The sequence below is a fragment of the Eptesicus fuscus genome, chromosome 15 (genome assembly GCF_027574615.1).
Source record: "Eptesicus fuscus isolate TK198812 chromosome 15, DD_ASM_mEF_20220401, whole genome shotgun sequence".
NCBI classification, from domain to species: Eukaryota; Metazoa; Chordata; class Mammalia; order Chiroptera; family Vespertilionidae; genus Eptesicus; species Eptesicus fuscus.
This window is the reverse complement of record NC_072487.1, coordinates 55,330,835-55,349,602: the sequence shown is the minus strand read 5'-3', so window position 1 is coordinate 55,349,602 and position 18,768 is coordinate 55,330,835. Positions and strand designations below refer to the sequence as shown.

At 39.6% G+C, this 18,768-nt stretch overlaps 1 protein-coding gene and 1 pseudogene across 1 annotated transcript in view; one reads left to right on the top strand and one right to left on the bottom strand.

Annotated features, from left to right (window-relative positions):
* GRIN3A (glutamate ionotropic receptor NMDA type subunit 3A) overlaps window positions 1-18,768 on the top strand; it is a 151,566-nt gene that overhangs the window by 15,826 nt on the left and 116,972 nt on the right. The window lies entirely within an intron of this gene.
* On the bottom strand, window positions 10,840-11,297 carry LOC103286546 (intraflagellar transport protein 20 homolog; annotated as a pseudogene).

Here is an 18,768-nt window from a genome sequence, read left to right as displayed (position 1 = left end):
AAGGGCAGAATCTAACTTGACATGGATCAAAGGTTCAGAAGTTTCCCCCTTTACATTCAGACCTTATTTGTACTAATGTAACGGACTTGTGGCATAGGTTAGCTCATGGTTTAAGGGACAGTAGCCTTCTGATATACTAAGGCTTATAGAAAATTGATAACCATAAAGCAGACTCTGTTTTATTGAATGCCAAATATATCAAAACTGTTTGATACATGCAACTTTGAGAGACTTGTTAAGTGCATATTGCTTTTATGATGACAAAAGTAATGTATATGCACTACTACCCTATGGCGTCCACAGATCACCTTGGGTAACATTTTGATGCCTTTAATCTCTGAAGGCTATAATGTTTTTAAAAAATTAGAATTTTTTGGGCATGGCATCAAAGAATAAAAAAAATTGTTTTAGAAAACTCAGAGTTGGTGTGGAATTTTGAAGCTTGGGCACTTTGAGTTGGTCTTTCTATATTAAAGGGTGGGATTTTCCTTTGTATTTGCAATCTAGCTTTATATTGCCATCACTCTGCCAAGTGGCTGAGTGCACAGTTCCAAACACAGACAGCTCTGTCTGATGTTCCAGTGGCGTTCTTAGAAATGTGTTGCCACCACTCTCCTCTCCGTTAGGGGTGGTTATAAGCTGAACTTTCAGGGTCAAGCACTGTGTTGGCCTCACAAGCTGCATATAACCTATTTATTTTATTTTGTATTGAAAACCTCAACTTGAAGTCAAAAGTTATTTATATTCTCTAGGTCAAAAATTTAAAAAAATATATTGCCATAAACAAAGTGAGATGCTCAGCATGTCTTTATCTAATAGAATTGCAATCTGGCTCAGTTATGGAATTTATTTGTTTAGTCCCAAACGGAGGTACTTAAACAGGAATTTCATTAAACAAAGAATTTGCTTCTCTGTGTGGTGAATTTAATAGGTACAGACCGAGAGCTGTTATTATGTTGGTGCTGTATGCAGAATTAATTTGAGTCACATCACACATTGTGTTATACACATAAGGAACTGCTTCAGTGTACACCTGATAATGAATGATAAATCTATACTTGAGTGAATCCAGTGTGCCTTCGCCTGGTCGCAGGCACAGAGAGCCACCTAGTGGTACCTGAAATATAACTTTAAGTTCAAGCATCTTATGAATCCAGCCTTACAAGGCAGGCAAAGGCCTCCAAGCAACTTTTAGTCCTTTTCCTAGACTTTTGACAGTGGGAAAATCTAGGTTAATAAGTGTATGCCTAGAGAGACTGGGAGAAAATTGAGAGTGACTCTTACTAACTTTAGAAATGTAGTGTGGTTAATATTTTAGTAGCTGTATTTACGATTATTCGGCTCTTCGTGCAATGTGAAAAGATGCTGCCATTTTATTGTGTTAAGTATAGCATTTAGTCCTTCATTTCCAAATTTTATGTTCTAGATAGATAATTCTGAAAATTTATAAAATGACAAAGAATAAAATAAAAGTTACCTGTAAACCCACAACCCCAAAGATCTAGACATGTATGAGTTATAAAATTGTGAGCATGCTATGAGCTTTTTTATATATCCATATATTATAAATATCTTCTAGGTTATTAATATTTTCCATTATTTTTAATGGCCAGATAATTTGCCTTTGAATGGATTGTTTTGGTGATTTTCTTAATCCCTGTTGTTTGAATTCAGGTTTTTCCCATCACAAAAAAAAAAAAAATCAATAACACTGCTTCTAGTGGGACTTTGCCAGCTTTATTGTGCCTTATTATTCTTGTAGTTTTGGGAGCACTCGCTACTTGAGTTCTATGACACCATCGTGGTTTTTTCCGTATTTTTGGCTCTTCCATTGTTTTTTACTGATTGTGCTTCTTTCTTTGAACCCTTGTAGCAATAACCATAGTGCTGTGCTGTCCAAAATGACTGTGCTAGCCCTCTATGAATACTTAGGTTTAAATTATTTAAAATTATATCAAATTTAACAGTCAGTTTTTCAAGCAGTCTAACCCAATTTCAAGTGCTCAATGGCCACATGTGGGTAGTGATTACTATGTCTGACAGTACAGATATACAACATTTTCCATCTTCACAGAAAGTTCTGTTGGGAAGTTCTATTGCTATTTAAGGGCATGGAGTTGCAAGGGAAAGAAACTCCATTGAGCTCAAAAACAAGGGGTTTGTGATGAAAAACTACAAGAAAATGAAAGGGAGAGGAATTGCAAGTAGTGATGGGCTATACTACTATAGAGTGTTAGGGCAACTACTCTCTTTTTCTAACTTTATAACTCTAATCAAGGCATCTAACTATGGTCCCTATTTCTCTTAGTTTACATTCTCCAGACATCTGTTGGCTCAACCCACATAGATTTGTTACTTCTGCACCCCCAGGTTATATGTCCTTCCTTAATCCAATCAGCACTGGCCATATTCCTGGATTAAGTGCTCAATAAAACCTTAGAGCATTAAGTAAAATATCAAAGCCACTACTCTCAAAAAACTTAACATTCTGGTGGGGAAGACATATGAAAAGACATACAAACAAATATATAATATGGTATTACTAAGTAGAGGCAAGTGTGATAGAGAAAAATAAAGCAGGGTAAAGGGTTAGAAGAATGACTATGGTTAGTCAATAAGGATTGTCTAATGAGATGATGTTTGAGTAAAGAAGGAAGAAAGGAATGAACCATGCAAATTTTTGAGGGAAGAGCATTACAAGCAAAGAGAATAAAAGTGCAGAGGCCCAGAGGTAGGAATAAGCATAGCAATAAGTATTTATTGAATACCTAAATATCCTTAGCACTATTTGTTAGAGATTTGTTAGTGGGCACAATCTCATAGAAGGAAATGTCAAAAGTAAGGCAATAACAAGACCTCTTGTACACACATATGGACAGTTTTCAAGGTTTAGATTCCTGAATTTCTCTGTGGCAACACCAGAAATTTCGAACTGGGATTATCCTGCATAATAAAAGGCTAATATACAAATTGACAAAATGGTGGAACGACTGGTCGCTATGACACACACTGACCACCAGGGGGAAGAAGCTCAATGCAGGAGCTGCCCCATGGTGGTCAGTGTGCTCCCACAGGGGGAGCACCGCTCAGCCAGAAGCCAGCCTCACAGCTGGTGAGCGCAGCGGTGGTGGCAGGAGCCTCTCCTGCCTCCGTGGCAGTCGGACATCCTCCAAGGGCTCCTGGACCACGAGAGGGTGCAGGCCAGGCTCAGGGGACACACACACACACACACACACACACACACACACACACACACGAGTGCACAAATTTCGTGCACTGGGCCTCCAGTTGATATAAAGGCTATTCTTGAAGAGACTTTATATCTCTAGATTTTCTTTTCCAAACCACTCTGCCCACTGCTACTAGATAAATCTTCCTAAAGCAGAGCTATTTTCATTTTTTTCATTCATTCAACAAGCACATGTCAAGTATATAAAACACTGAGCTTCATGTTACCCTCTTGCTCAACATGCATTTTATTTTACTATACTATGACAATGATGATCTTTTCTTTCATACCCCAACATTCCTGAGGGGTGAACACACACCTTAACATCAGTGATTCACTACAAGAGTAATTCGCGCAATTGGAACAGAATTCACCACCCTTAAGAGAATGTATCCATTCTCCGGGTTTATTGAGTATAGTTCAAAAAAGCATTCTATCCCAGTTCAAGATTCTGACATGCCTCCCCTGAAGCCAGAGAAACACAGGCTGCTAATCATCAGCAAACTTACAGAACATGCTCCTCAAGGCCTTCCTCAAGTATGTGCAAATAACTCTTTCCAATTTGTGACACTCTGTTGAGAAATAGGTACCCAAAAAGCGAAAGATCTCTAGAAACAGAAATATGCGTGTGATATTTTTATTGATAAATGTAAATCATTATATTAAAAAGCATTTCTCTGTTATGTATCCCTCTAGAAAGACAGATGTACACCCAAGCTATAACGATCTGCAGATGAATTAAGCTCCAACTCAGAATTGATTTTTCCATTGAAACAATGTTATCTGTGGCTATTTAGACTTTGGGCCAGGCCGAAAAGCCTGTTTGACCCATTATATAGCAGAACTATGGCGTTAATAGTTCTGTGGACACTAAACAATGTCTGTAACAGACTCTTTCTGTTTGAGACCAAGGGGATGTGGAGTGAGGAGGAAAACCAGAAGACTGGCTTCAAGGTATAGCTCCAGACTCGTCTGTATAGCCTTGGAAAACCTCCCCGAGCCTCCGTTTCCTCTATAATAAATTACAAAGTTACAAAATGGGTATTCAATGAGTACCTACTCTGCTATTTTAAAGAATTTATATGGGTCTCAGTGACTTAATAAACATAAAAACACTGTAAATTTAAATTTGAAAAACAGATGAGAAGTATCGTTATTGAAACCTCTTTTTCTTCAGGAAAAGACTCCTAGCTTCAATTTCAGAAGCCAGGACCTATCTTCCTCAGAACCGATTTGGCAGTAGGAACCCTTGTTCCACCTCCTGCATTGAACCATGGGGGTCGCTCTGTCTCTCCTAAACGGTCAGCAGTAGCTGGAAAGGGAGGCCAGGGGAGCAGGGTTTCCCACTTCCAGACAGGCACTCAGTGCCCCCACAGTCAGCTGCCTATCTTAGGGGAAAGGAGGAAGTTTGAGGAGCTGACAGGGTAGGACAGTGGTCGGCAAACTGCGGCTCGCGAGCCACATGCGGCTCTTTGGCCCCTTGAGTTTTTAGCAAAGGCCAGCTTAGGAGTACCCTAATTAAGTTAATAACAATGCACCTACCTATATAGTTTAAGTTTTAAAAATTTGGCTCTCAAAAGAAATTTTCTTTCAATCGTTGTACTGTTGATATTTGTCTCTGTTGACTAATGAGTTTGCCGACCACTGGGGTAGGAGGACCACAGCCAGGACAGATTAAAATGAGACAGACACTTTGGAAACCAGATATTAAAGCAAAGATTGCCTGCTTCTGTTCATAAAATAGGCTAGTTAAGATTTTTGAGGTTGTTTCTAAATAATGCCTTACACTGGATTGGGTTACTGGCAAATAATTAAATCCCATTCTAACCTTCATTCCAAGTCTGCCTTTTAACGCTTGCTGCGCAGCGCCCAGGTAAAGATCTCTGTACATCCATTCCATCAAGATTTAGCCGGAGCCTAGACCAGGAGAAAGTTGAGGATTTCCTTGAGCACTGGGAAAGACCAGGAATACACCGACAGTATTTACCGTGGCCTTAGGGTCTCTGCCGCAGTGTTCAGTGACCTCCTCACTGCCTGCCTCCATTCTTGACTCTCCATGATGTTCTCCAAGCTGCTATCAGACAGACAACTAGTCCACTAGCCTGCTTCCACCCTTTCACTACTCCCTAAGGACAATAGCATCGTTCTCCAGACTTGGCGCATTTATGTGCTGCCTTCATAATTATTGCTGTATCTCTGCATCATCTACTGCTCTTATTGTTTTTCCTTAGCTTACTGTTTTACTTAAATAAATTTATTTTTTAAAAATCTTTCCACCCAGCCGGCGTGGCTCAGTGGTTGAGCATCGACCTATGAACCAGGAGGTCGTGGTTCGATTCCTGGTCAGGGCACATGCTCAGGTTGCAGACTCGATCCCCGGTGAGGGGCATGTGGGAGGCAGCCGATCAATGATTCTCTCTCATCACTGATGTTTCTCTCTCTTTCTCCCTCTCCCTTCCTCTCTGAAATCAATAAAAATATATATTTTTTAAAAATCTTTCCATCATGACATTAATGAAAAACCCTTGCCACAAAGAAAAGTAAACTGTAAAAATAAGTACACAATGAGATCAAAACAATCTTAGCTAGGTACCCCTTGCCTGAGCCTGTTTTTAAGTGGGAAAATTTCCAGGTGTTAAAGAAGTATTAATAACATACTGATACCAAAACTGAGGTGTTTTTTCTTGATTTAATAGGAGGATTAAATGCTAATTGAAAAGGTATTAAATTTCTCACTTTGTGATTCAGTGTTATTTAATGTCAGGCCCCTGAACAACCTAAATTCTCCCACAAACTACCATAGGATGAATTTAAGCAGCAACCGAGACCTTTCATTACCTGAGCCTTGCTTGACTCTCATTTCTTCTAGATACTAACCCTTACCCTTTGTCCTCTGTGCTCAGCAATGCCTGAAGGTAAATGCTGTTGTTACTGCTTAGAATGCCCTTTGCCCTGTGTCCGCCTGAAACTCCCATTCAACATTCAAACCTTTGCTCAAATATCATCTGTGCACGGTTCAGTGCCCACCCTCTCCCCAACACTTCCCTATGACTTTCCTACCTGTACTTTTCTCTTTTCTAGGTCTGTAGCACAGCCGTGTCATTATTTGTTAACATGTGACTCCTCCACTAAACTGAACCCTAAGCTCCTAGCACAGTGCGTGGCTCATAATTCATGCTTAGTTACTGTTGATTAAACTCAATTAATGGTCTATTTCCAGCTCTTCCAGTGTAACAGAACTCCGTAACATCTGGGCTGATGTGAACCTAAGGAAGTAGACTGCCTTAAGGAAATGTATCCCCTTGCACTGTGGTGGACTGAGTTCATGACCACTCAGGATTTACTATGTCACGTAGAACAAAGCTGGAAGAGAAAGGCCTTGAGGACATTGATTTTGTAAGAAATAGAAAACCTGCTTCTACTACCCTATTGAACTTTTCATGCATCCTTCATTGTCCCTCAATTGGTTTTCCATTTCCTGTAGACTGCAAGTGACAGAAAGTGACATTGTTCTCATGTCTTTGAGTCACAGCTTTTCCCTAATTCTCATCCCCACCCCCTCCTTCAGCCAATTTCACTATATTTTGAAGCCAAAGATTCTTGACATGTAAAATTAAAGAAAGTAAGAGTTGGTGGAATGTAGTTACTGGAAATAATCATCCATGAAAAAGAGAAAAAAACCTAGAATTGCATTTTATCACGTCACTTCTCGTCAAACAACGTATCAGGAAATGAGACAAGAATTCAGACCTGCTAAGAATACCCTGTTCTGTTCCTAGCTTCCCATTGTATTCACTGCTTTTCCTTCATCAAGGACAATTCCTTAGGCCTTCAGCCCCAGAGGGCTGGCCCCCTGTGTATTAGCCACACCCAGGAAACTTTTCATAACATAGATTCCCAGACTTATCAAATCAGAACCCCTAGGGCTGGAGCATAGAAACCTATTTAAAAGCAAACAACTTCACAGGTGATTGTGTCTGCAGGTAGTTCTGAGTGTGTTTTAGGACCACGTTATCCTAAGAGTCTCCCCTAATGTGATTTTTTTATTGGACCAGGAATCACCTGAAACAAAATTACATTAGATAATTTTTTAAAGTGTAGATTTTTGGCCTCACTGAATTCTACTAAATGATGTACTATGGCCTAATATATACATTTTAAAAACACCTCCCCAGGGGATTTATATAAGCACCGAACAGTTTGAGAATCAATGACCTGGGGCAGAGGTCTCAGACTCAGATGCCTCATAGGGGAACAAGAAGGTAATGGAAATGTGAAAAACAGTCCCAAATAATACAGTAGGGAGTCATATAATACAGTGGGGAGTAATAAAAACTGTAGGTAATTGAAGAGCCCTGACCTTTCTAAAGGAGGCAGCCAACCCCTTAGCTGCAAACTGCTGTTAACTCATGGGGATGTAATTTTTCAAAGGAAGCCAGACTATAGATTTTTTTTAATATAAACAGGTCCTTAAATGTTGACAACTCACTCTTTTGCAGCTTTATTGAATTATAATAGACTAGAGGCCCGGTGCACAAATTCATGCACCAGTGGGGTCCCTTGGCCTGGCCTGTGGGATGAGGCCGAAACCAGCTCTCTGACATCCCTCAAGGGGTCCCAGATTGCGAGAGGGTGCAAGCCAGGCCGAGGGACCCCCACTGGTGCACTATCAGGGTCGGAGAGGAATGCGGGAGGGCTCCAGGGCATGTCCGGCCCATCTTGCTCAGTCCCGATCGGACATACCCCAGCTGCAATCTAACCTACTGGTCGGAGCATCTGCCTTCTGGTGGTCAGTGCACATCATAGCAAGTAGTTGAGCAGACTTAGCATATCATTAGCATATTACATTTTGATTGGTTGAACAGCCGACTAGACACTTAGCATATAAGGCTTTATTATATAAACTGATATTTAAAGTATACACAAGATGATTTGATATATGTGTACAGTTTACCTTTAAGTAACATGGGGGTTAGAGGCACCAACACCCTCATGCAGTCGAAAGTTTGCGTATACCTTTTGACTCCCCAAAACTTAACTACTGATAGCCTGCTTGTTAACTAGAGCCTTATGGATAACATAAATAGTTAATAACACATATTTTCTGTTATATGTCCTATATACTGTATTCTTACAATAAAGTAAGCTAGAGAACATAAAATATTACTAAGAAAATCCTAAGAAAGAGAAGATACATTTACAGTATTTATTTAAAAATTTACATAGAAGTGGACCCACACAGTTCAAACCTGTGTTGTTCAAGGGTCAACTATACATTTTGAAAGGATCCCCCCCATCAAGTTAATTGAGTAAACCACATTTTTGAAACTAATCTGCAGGCACCTGGCCGGAGGGCTGAGTTGAGCATCATACTATGCACTGAAAGGTTGCAGGTTTGATTCCCAGTCAGTGCGCATACCTGGGTTGAGGGTTTGGTTCCAGATTGGAGCACATACAGAAGGCAACCAATCAGTGTTTCTCTCTCGCGCACTCCCATCCTCTCTCTGTAAAATCAATAAAAATATACATTTAAATAAATAAATAAAAATAATCTGCAGGCCCAGTAGGGCTGGAGGGTCACCAGTTCGACATTTTTGGATTAGGAAATGTCCATGCATTTGTTGTAGGAAAGTATTAACCGGAAGTACCTCAATGCTAAGTAATAGGAGGTGGCATAGGCCTGTAGCCATAACAGGTACAATGACTTTAAGGTGCAGCTAGAAAGAGCTAGAATAAGTACTTATTGTAAAGGAGAGATAGCCACCTAATTTGAAAGCAAGAAAACAAGATGGGGAAAAAGCACTAAAAGATAATGAATGTAATAAAATGAATATTAGAAACCTTACTGGAACAATAGAGATATGATAATGATAACTATATACAGTGTTTGACTTATTAAGTAGAATGGTTTATATCAAGTGGATTAGCAGCATCATGTGACATATAGTAGCTACTCAACATAAAATATATATATATATATATGTATATACATATATATCTGTATCTATCAGGAGAGATATAGATATAGATATATAGGCTCCCTTATTTTCTCTTTTCTTAAGCCTTTGTTCCGATACACTAAAATTCAATAGGCACTAAAAGAAAAATCAAACTCATGACAAAAAGCTGAAAGAGTCCCTTGATACTCGTGTGTGTGTGTTTCTTTAAAGACAACTGATAATATTTCTATGAGATAATTAACAAGGTGGTGATGACAGAGTGATTGAAGTGCCTCATAAGAAATGTCATTTCAAAATACAAAAATGTCCTTGCATCTCATTATTGGCTCTCTTTCCTCTACTGTGGGTTCAGTGATTCTAAGTCCTGTGCCAAGGAAGTTGCTAAGCAAATGGTCTGGAGAATTCTTGCGGATGATTCTGAAAGAGCTAACAATTCTCTGTTTAGGAAGGTTGGATCATCGACCTTTTTTAAAAATTGTAATTTTATATTTTAAAAACAATGTGATGATTATGTGAAAAAAAATTATTTACAGTTTTAAAGACTGATAATTTTATCACCTTCACATACACTTCAGTCCAATTTTTATCCCCTTGTATATTACATGTTTTTATCTCTGTGAGGTTAGTGTTTACTGTTTCACTTGCCATAATAATCCAAGGGCCTATAGCAGTTCTTTGCACATAGGAAGTCGCTCAAATATCTATTCAGGGAATAAATGAATGAAATTCTGAAATGATACATATACAGTCAATTTTGTATTCTGCTTTGCTCACTTCTATTATGTCATGAATCTTTTATGTCTCTACAAACTTCAAACAAATCATATTTCTCTACCTGTTTTGTTCATTTTTCTTCTAATTATAAAATAAGAAAAATATGAAAGCCTAGAAGAAAAATGTCTTAATCTCACTCCAGAAACAATCACTCTTTACTTGCTGAGATATTTCTTGTGGTATTTGTTACATAAAACTTTTTCTTTAAATGTGAGAGTTTCTATGCAGATTCTTTCATTTGATGTGACATTGCTAGTGTTTTCCTATGTTATGGGAAACCCACTGTCATCATTATTTTGTTTTATTTATTGTTTTTGAGAACAATAGTTTATTGCTTTTTTGTCCAAAGCTTTGTGAATTTATAAATAAATAAAAAGGGGGGGGGAGGGGGAGCCTAACCGGTTTGGCTCAGTGGATAGAGCGTCGGCCTGCAGACTCAAGGGTCCCAAGTTCGATTCTGGTCAAGGGCATGTACCTTGGTTGTGGGCACATACCCAGTAGGGAGTGTTCAGGAGGCAGCTGATCGATGTTTCTCTCCCATCGATGTTTCTAATTCTCTATCACTCTCCCTTCTTCTCTGTAAAAAATCAATAAAAAATATAAAGATGGGGAAAAAAAAAGAATCAAAGTTTAGAGACTGCTTAGTTCAGACTAAGAATGCAAGCCATGAGAACCTGGTCCACCATAGTCTATGCACTGGAGTCTAAAACAACTCCCCCAGACTTGCTTTATTGCCTTTACAGATGCTGCATCCCATTCACACCATCTCACAAGACATACTTGGGTCATTAGTCAAAGTCACTGGAATTTACAGAGGATTTTTGGTAGGGTTTTTTGGTTTTGTTGTTTTCTTCCCCTCCTGCTATAAAATGAAATTTTCAGTTCATTTCTGAAAAAATAAATTGATGGATAAATTCACTTTGTTCTGCTTCTACTTTACACGAAGCTTCATATGCAACTCAATACCTTTCACGCTGCATTTTCTTTTCTGCTATTAGTGCTTGGAGTTGCTGCTGGTTGGGCTTCTCTGCTCTGCTCTAGATTTGAGCAAGCTCCCAACACAAATGGCCTTTATCTCCTCATTTTCTCCTTCTTTTGCAAGTTGTTCAACAAGCTCAATTACACCACCAACTATTTTCTGAAATTGGCTAATTTTGTCCACAAAGTCCTTCCACTCTCCCTTGAGCTCTGTGGTCTTCAGGGTAACTTCTGGGTCCAGATGGGTTCAACTCATCACAGGGCAGCCCTGCTTCACCCAGGATGTCCTTGACCAAAGCTGTTTCCCTTTGAGCTTCCCTGCCAACCCATGGAAGCCACGTGTTGCCTGTCACCATTATTTTATTAACTGCATATTATTCCAAGTTTTTGGATATACCTAGAATGTTGACATTTCAGTTCTTTTTACAGTTTTTGTCATAAAATGTTTCACAATAACTGTCTTTGTTTATAGACTCTTTGTCCACTTGTAGACTATTTCCTTAGCATATATTTCTGGAAGGTGAAAATAAATGCTAGTTAATTGGAATATTTCCAGGAATCTATGTCATATGGGTATATTTTCTACACACTTGTATAGCTCAGCATGTCTTTGTTAGTTTTCTTACAAATAAGAAGAAAATTGACAAGGCATAAATATTTTTCCCAAACAAATTCAGTTACATATCACTTTATTCTCTTTGAGCATTTAATGTAGCAGAAATGAGAAACCTATATTTATATTTATCCCTTTGAAGTTTACTTTTTTTTTCTTTCTTCCAAAATGGTTGACAGTTTTTTTAAAAAAATATCTTGCCAGATATATCGAAGTACAGTTCATTTTTATTGAGTTTGTCAAGAATGAGGTGAGTCCATCAAGCTAAGATTTTTTTTTTTTAAACAGAATTTTTCTTCAGAGATGTCTTTGATTAGTCCTTCTGTTACCATAGTGGTTTCTTTCTCAGGTATACCATAATTCTTAAGTTTATCTCCCATACTAGGTGACTAGTTTATATCCAAATCAGGGCAGTTTTGAAAGTGAACAGGGGAGCAGTTAACAACTACACAGGACAATAGGCATAAAAACAGGAATTGTCTGAGTACAAACTGAGACACACAGCCACCCCTATTATCCTTTTTCCATTATTTACAGATCTTGATTCTTGTGTTCTGTATCCTAAAAGATTTTCTAGAATTGTCTTCCATATCACTAATTCAGTGCTTTGCAATATTTATCATGCCTTGTATGCTTCTAAAGCATATTTGAAATTTATTATAGAACTTTGTTTTCCTGTTTCCCTATTTTTCATTCCATCCTATTATTGTTCATCTCAACATGTTCTCCTCTTGTGAATTACTCATATTTCATAAAAGTCATGTTATCCCGCTTATTGTTTCAGTGTCAGGGTCTTTGTGGGTTTTTATCTAATTTGCCTTTGGCTTCTCAAATAAATCATTTTCCAAATGCCTTTCCTTTTCTTTGTCTGCTCTGCAGCATTTGTACAGGGCCCATGTTGTTTTGGTTTTTTTATCGGGTGGGTGGAGGAGTTCTTATTGTAGAACAATAAGAAATCTGTCTACACCCTCTGTTTGCCAACAAACAGGCAGCATAGATTGATAATTGCCTTACTTTGAATTCACTTGTGCTGTAGCTGAATCCCCTTCTAATAAATACAGCTGGACACGAAGTTGCTGTGCACAGGCGCCTCAAACAAATCCCAGTCCTTAGCTGTCACCACGCATGTGGTGTTAATGCCCTGCTGTGCTGACCTGGAATCTGCTTCTCCCCCGCTGTGTTGCTTTCTGATAATAGGAACCAGTAGCCTTTTCAAAATATACAGCCAGGCTCCATCCTAGACCTCCTGGATCCAAATCCTGGGAGATGTAGGTTTGTGTATGTAAAAGGTAATCCACGTGTTTCTGATAAATGCCCACCTGGTTGAGAATCACTGATCTGAACCAAAAGTTCAATACACTGAATGAAGTACATAAAAAATACACAGCTGATGGTTTGCATGTCTACTAGTATGATTTCTGATTCTGCTACCTTCTATGATGCTTTTCTTGTGAAAATTAAATCTCTCCCATACACACTCCACCTGGAGATTCAGTTTTCATCTACATTAAAAATATGTATTTTTTTAATCAAAGAAGGAAAGTGATTGAATATCATTCTGACTACTTCAAAAAGCAGAACCCATGTAATAGAGGGGTCCTGGTGACTCTTCTAATTGAACTAAGTGATAGAAGGAAAGAGATGATAATCATAGGAGTGAAGAGCCAGAGGACCCAGATTGCCTGAGTTTGAATCCCATCCCTACGAGTTACTAGCTACGTGCTACTATGTAAATCACTTAACCTTTCATGGCTTAGTTTCTTCATCTATAATACTGGGATATTAGGATATATTTCATTGAGTTTTGAGGAAGACTAAATGAAATAACTTACAGGAAGTGTTAAGAAATTCCTGATATATACTATTGTGTTCAAAAAATATAAGCTACTGTCCTGGCTGGGTGGCTCAGCTAGTTGAGCATCATCCCATACACCAAAACGTTGTGGCTTCAATCCCTGGTCAGGGTGTATACGGGAGGCAACTGATTGCTATTTCTTTCTCACATTGATGTTTCTCTCTCTCTCTCTCTCTCTCTCTCTCTCTCTCTCTCTCTCTCTCTCTCTCCCTCCCTCCCTCCCTCCCTATCTCAATCTCTATCTCTATCTCTATCTTTCTCCCCCTTCCTTTCTCTCTAAAATCAATAAAAACATATCCTCAGGTGAGGGTAAAAAAAAAAGAAACGAAGAAATATTAACTACTATTAGTTCCAGACACAATTATCAACTTCATTTTTTTTTTTCCTTCTGATTCTAGCAGCTTGTAGTTTATGGAACATCCTTCCATTCCAGCAATAAGTTGATTGTGAATAAAAGTTTTCAGAGTTGTAGGCTTTCATACTTTCTTGTCTCATTTGATACTTCAAGTGGGAAATTGTAGGATGCTGCATCAGAACAGTTCCTGAGTTCTATTGGGATTTTATGGATAAGTCCTTGAATGGTGATCCATCACTGTAATTTCAGTTTGAACAGGCAATCAATCATTTCACTTTTGCCCATGCCTTTATGCTATTTCCTATTTCCTGCCTTACCTACCTCATTTCTTGTTCTATCTACTTCTATGACTTTGGTGCAATAACTGGTTTGAAACATGTTGGTACTGGATAAACTAGTGAAGTCCAGGAAGGAAGTTGTTTTGTGTGGTTCTAAAAGGCCCCCATGGGTGATAGCCATGAGGTGGGAAGTTTAGCTCAAAACCAAGATCTTTCTAAGCTGTCCTAATGACTCAGTAAACAGTCAGATGTTGAATGTATCAGTAAGTGCCACAGAGGAAATAGAAACCACACCAGTTATTGAGAGAAAAGTTAATCCTATCTAATAAAAGAGTAATATGCAAATTGACTGTACCTCTGCTACACCCACAAGCCACACCCCATCAGCCAATCAGGAGTGAGTATGCAAATTAACCCAACCAAGATGGCTGCGGCCATGGAGCGAACAGGAGGCTTGGGTTTCCCTGGCAATGGAGGAAGCCAAGCTTCCTGCACACCCTGGCCGGCCCTGAACTCCACTCAAGGCTACAAAATTTCAATTATAGAAGATAAATAAATCCCAACAAAAATGGCTGTAGCCATGAAGCAAACAGGAGGCTTGGGTTTCCCCAGCAATGGAGGAAGCCAAGCTTTCTGTACATCCTGGCTGGCCCAGGCCTCCGCTCAAGGCTACAAAGTTTCAATTATAGAAGATAAATAAGTCCCAGATACCAGGGCCTCCACTTGGGTCACTGGGGGGTGTGGTCAGCCTGCAAACCACCACAGGCCACTTGCCCAGGCTGCCCCACACCCCAAGGGAACACCCACCCTGATCCAGGACACCCTTCAGGGCAAACCAGCTGGCCCCCATCCGTGTACCAGGCCTCTATCCTATCTAATAAAAGAGTAATATGCAAATTGACCATCACTCCAACACACAAGATGACTGCTCCCATGTGGACACAAGATGGCCGCCACAAGATGGCCAGCAGGGGAGGGCAGTTGGGAGGGACCAGGCTTGTAAGGGAGGGCAGTGGTGGGCGATCAGGCCACCAGGGGAGGGCAGTTGGGAGGGACCAGGCCTGCAAGAGAGGGCAGTTGGGGGTGATCAAGCCTGCAGGGGAGGGCAGTTAAGGGTGACCAGGCTGGCAGAGGAAGGAGGGAAGTTGGGGGAGACCGGGCCTGTAGGGAAGGGCAGTTAGGGGCAACTAGGCCTGCATGGGAGGGAAGTTGGGGGGGACCAGGCCTGAAGGGGAGGGCAGTTAGGGGTGACCAGGCCTGCAGGGGAGGGCAGTTAGGGTGACAAGGCCTGCAGGGGAGGGCAGTTAGGGGCAATCAGGTTGGCAGGGGAGCAGTTAGGCATCAATCAGGCTGGCAGGAGAGTGGTTAAGGGGTGATCAGGCTGGCAGGCAGAAGCGGTTAGGGGAAATCAGGCAGGCAGGCAGGCAGTCGAGCAATTGGGAGCCAGCAGTTCTGGATTATGAGAGGGATGTCCGACTGCCCATTTAGATTCTTTCTAAACGGGCAGTCAGACATCCCTCGAGGGTACCCAGATTGGAGAGGGTGCAGGCTGGGCTGAGGAACACCCCCCCCCATGCACGAATTTCATGCACTGGACCTCTAGTATAATATATAATTAACTAGGTACAAAGTTGTTAGATGACTGGAAGAACGATATGAGGACTCTATGGTGTGAAGATAGCAAATTCTGGAAGCAGTGACCATCCCTGGAGCTGAGGATCAATAGGAAGAGGCTGGAATATTAACGCTGATAAGCTTAGAGGAAAAGCTCTGTGGAGCTGAAACTCAGATATCTGAGAAAAGGGAGTGCTGGCCGTGGTGTCTCTGAGCTCCAAGGAGGGGCCTAAGGGACTTGGATCCAGACCTCTAACTAGTAGGGTAAAGTGATTCGCAAGTGCTAGAAATGTTGAAGAGGATTTAGCGGCTTTCCAGGAAAGGAATGAAGAGATGAAGAAGCGTTGCTGGGGTTATGCTTAAAGGGGCCTCAAAAAACCCATAGGAAACAAGCAGAAAGCAGACAGGAGGAAGCCGCCTCCCCCTCGTGGCCTCTACTGGCAGAGCCTACCAGGATCCCCCTCTTTCTTCAACCTTGCAGTCTCTCCTTAATAGCCTCCACTGGAAGAGCCTACAGGAGCCTATCCCCCAGCAAAGCATAAATGTGGTTTGTAGACTACTAGCTCTAACATTCCAAAACAAAAGAGAAAGGTGGGTTTGGAACTGAGAGACAACAGCCATATCTGGTACTCATAGTATGAAGGAATAGTCATGATTGCTAGCATTCATTGCACCATTACTGTGTGCAAGGCATCATGCATTATCCCATATGATTCTTACTAAATCTTCTCTCATAGCTAATATTTTTATCCTCATATTATTTTGACAAGATTAGGGATTACTTGTTCAAGGTCACTTAAGGACTTTACTTGCTTAAGGCCATTCAGCTGGTAAGAGGCACAGCCAGGAATCAAGTTCAGTCTTTGAAGCTCCAAAGCCTCTACACAGCTCTGCCTCCTACAGTGAATGGCATTGGTGCTATAGTTTCTTCTGAGATGCATTTCTGAGAAATTAATGTCTCTTTGCTCAACATTGTTTGATTTTGTTTTATTATCAATGAAATTATTATTTCACAGCATTTAATTTAGTATGTTAGGCATGTGTGCCTCACTGCTGAGAGCTGTGGAGACTGGGCAATTTTCCAGTTCATCTGTACTAAACAGATAGTTGAATCTGACTACGAAATTTAGAAAAAATGTATTAATGTAAATTATTTGCTTTGGCCATCTACTTTGTCTTTCAGATTTTCTGGAGCAATGCCTGGTTGCCAATTGACTTTATGCCACATAATGTCACTGTAATTGTTTGGCAAAATTCCTCCCTGGGGTACCTCATCACCAGAGGTTGACTCTCCTCAGTAGCCTCTCCATTTGAAAAGCAACTTGGATAAACTGATTATGCAACTTTGCCATAAATAGAAATCTCTGAGTTACAAGATGGATCTATGAAACAGCATTGAAATTGGAAAATATCAGCCCGCTGCAGATCTCTAGACTAGAGATCTCTATTTAGATAATATATTATTGCCCTTAAGAATAGGTTTGGGGCATCAATCATTGCCAAACCTTAATATACCCACTGAGTTCTGCAAAGGATTACTAATATTTGCACATATTTTGGTATTCTTCATGCAACAAAAAATAATTTTTGTCTTAATTTGTATTTATGCTTGAGAAGTAAAAAACAATAAGAATTTTCTGACATAGAGAATTTGGTTGGAATACACAATCACTATTATTCGTCATTCAACATTTTTTGATAGTTGAGACCTAGATCATTAATTATCTTAACTTAGTTTCCACTCACCCACCCCAACTCTGCCCAAACTCCCATTGATCACTTACCTGTACATACTAAACGAGTTTTTGTTTTGTTTTTAAGACTGGACTGATGTGGCCAATACATAAACTTTAATCTCTTTATGGTCCCTTCTTCCGGCCTCCCAAATTACTGGAGTTCACTCAAGAGTTCTTTAAAACAAAGGATTTCCATGAAAAAGTGTCTCTTTTACCATTAAACAATAATTATTATTCTTTAATGGTAAAAGAGACACATTGTATATAGAATAAGTCTAAGTTTGGGATATTTGAACAACACTTTTTAAAGACCCTTAACATTCTCATATTATGGATAAGGTAGATCATAAAAATACCATTCCTACATTTTCTAACAGATTCTTTCATAACTAAAAGAGGAATAAGTACAGTATGAAGATACACTAGAGCGTCTCATTTCCTTTAGGTCTTGGGTAGAAAGCATGAGCCTTTTTTTTGTATCTGTATAATAACAACAATAAGTCTCATCTGATGAGGATTTTACCATTTACAAAGTAATTTTAGTTCATACAACCTCACATACACATAACATTCTATAACACGTCTGGGAGGAAGGTATTACTCCCCCAAGTTACAAATGAAGTTATAAAGAAAATGAGCCTCGGGTAGACTATTTTACTGAGCAAGTATTAAAATGAAATTTTCTGATTTTAAATCCAGTCCTCTGTCATCTAAACCACTGCAGACTCAGAGATTCTTCTTCTGAAAACTTAGGTAGTGAGTGTGTGTGAGCGGCCGTGGCACCAACGGCACCAACTCCGAAGCCTTTAATCACCAGGCTCTGCTGCATCAACAAAACCAGGGGTAGTCTACCAAAGATCCCCTAAGCAGAGAGTTGTGCTCTGTTTCATTAAATGATATATTCTTTAAACTGCCTTTAGATTACCCTTTGGCATGAGAAAATTTATCATCATCTGAAGCTGTTGAGATGGATAAATAATGAATCTTGTTTCCTTCTGGAAAAGATTGTTAGAATTTGTGGTATTGATCTTGCATACATATTCACATATTTGCCATTAGCTCCTCTTACTCTTGTGTAGCCTCTAGAAACCTTAAGCAACCCATCTAGGAAATATCAATTTCAAAAGGGGAAAAAAAAATTCTAATTGCAGCCCAGAATATGGGAAAATGTGAGCATGTTCTTAAAAGAGTGAGTACATTGCCAAGGATTATGGGAGCATTTTGAAATTGCCTATGTGTTTTGAACATTTTGAATCCTTCTCAGATGATTTTTTAAAACATTTATAATAGTTAAAAATTTAATATTGAGCTTTCTACTATTATGTGAGATTCAGAAAATATGTCCTATATTCATGTTGGGAATTTACTGCAGAATT